This window comes from Mandrillus leucophaeus, unplaced genomic scaffold, assembly GCF_000951045.1.
Source record: "Mandrillus leucophaeus isolate KB7577 unplaced genomic scaffold, Mleu.le_1.0 Scaffold39, whole genome shotgun sequence".
Taxonomy (NCBI): Eukaryota; Metazoa; Chordata; class Mammalia; order Primates; family Cercopithecidae; genus Mandrillus; species Mandrillus leucophaeus.
The window spans coordinates 4,593,051-4,594,302 of record NW_012104142.1 but is presented as its reverse complement, the minus strand read 5'-3'; positions in this window follow the sequence as shown (position 1 = coordinate 4,594,302).

Sequence of the window (1,252 nt, the reverse complement as noted above, 5' to 3'; positions counted from 1 at the left end):
TTGTCAGAGATCAGATGGTTGTAGATGTGTGGTGGTATTTCTGAGGGCTCTGTTCTGTTCCATTGGTCTATATATCTGTCTTGGTACCAGTACCATGCTATTTTGGTTACTGTAGCCTTGTAGTATAATTTGAAGGCAGGTAGTGTGATGCCTCTAGCTTTGTTCTTTTTGCTTAGGATTGTCTTGGCTATGTGGGCTCTTTTTTGGTTCCATATGAGCTTTAAAGTAGTTTTTTCCAATTATGTGGAGAAAGTCTTTGGTAGATTGATGGGGATGGCATTGAATCTATAAATTACTTTGGGCAGTATGGCATTTTCACGATATTGATTCTTCCTATCCATGAGCATGGAATGTTCTTCCATTTGTTTGTGTCCTCCTTTATTTCATTGAGCAGTGGTTTGTAGTTCTCCTTGAAGAGGTTCTTCACAGCCCTTGTAAGTTGGATTCCTAGGTATTTTATTCTTTTTGAAGCAGTTGTGAATGGGAGTTCACTCACGATTTGGCTCTCTTTTTGTCTGTTAATGGTGTATAGGAATGCTTGTGATTTTTGCACATTGATTTTGTATCCTGAAACTGCTGAAGTTGCTTATCAGCTTAAGGAGGTTTGGGCTGAGACAATGGGGTATTCTAAATATACAATCATGTCATCTGCAAACAGGGACAATTTGACTTCATTTCCTAATTGAATACCCTTTATTTCTTTCTCTTGCCTGATTGCCCTGGCCAGAACTTCTAACACTATGTTGAACAGGAGTGATGAGGGAGGACATCCTTGTCTTGTGCCAGTTTTCAAAGGGAATGCTTCCAGTTTTTGCCCATTCAGTATGATATTGGCAGTGGGTTTGTCATAAATAGCTCTTATTATTTTGAGATATGTTCCATCAATACCTAGTTTATTTAGTTTTTAGCATGAAGGGCTGTTGAATTTTGTCAAGGGCTTTTCTGCATCTATTGAGATAATCATGTGGTTTTTGCGATCGGTTCTGTTTACGTAATGGATTATGTTTATTGACTTGCGTATGTTGAACCAGCCTTGCATCCCAGGGATGATGCCAGTAGTTTATTAAGGATTTTCACATCGATGTTCATCAGGGATATTGGTCTAAAATTCTCTTTTTTTGTTGTGTCTCTGCCAGGCTTTGGTAGCAGGGTGATGCTGGCCTCATAAAATGAGTGAGGGAGGATTCCCTCTTTTTCTATTGATTGGAATAGTTTCAGAAGGAATGGTACCAGCTCCTCTTTGTACCTCTGG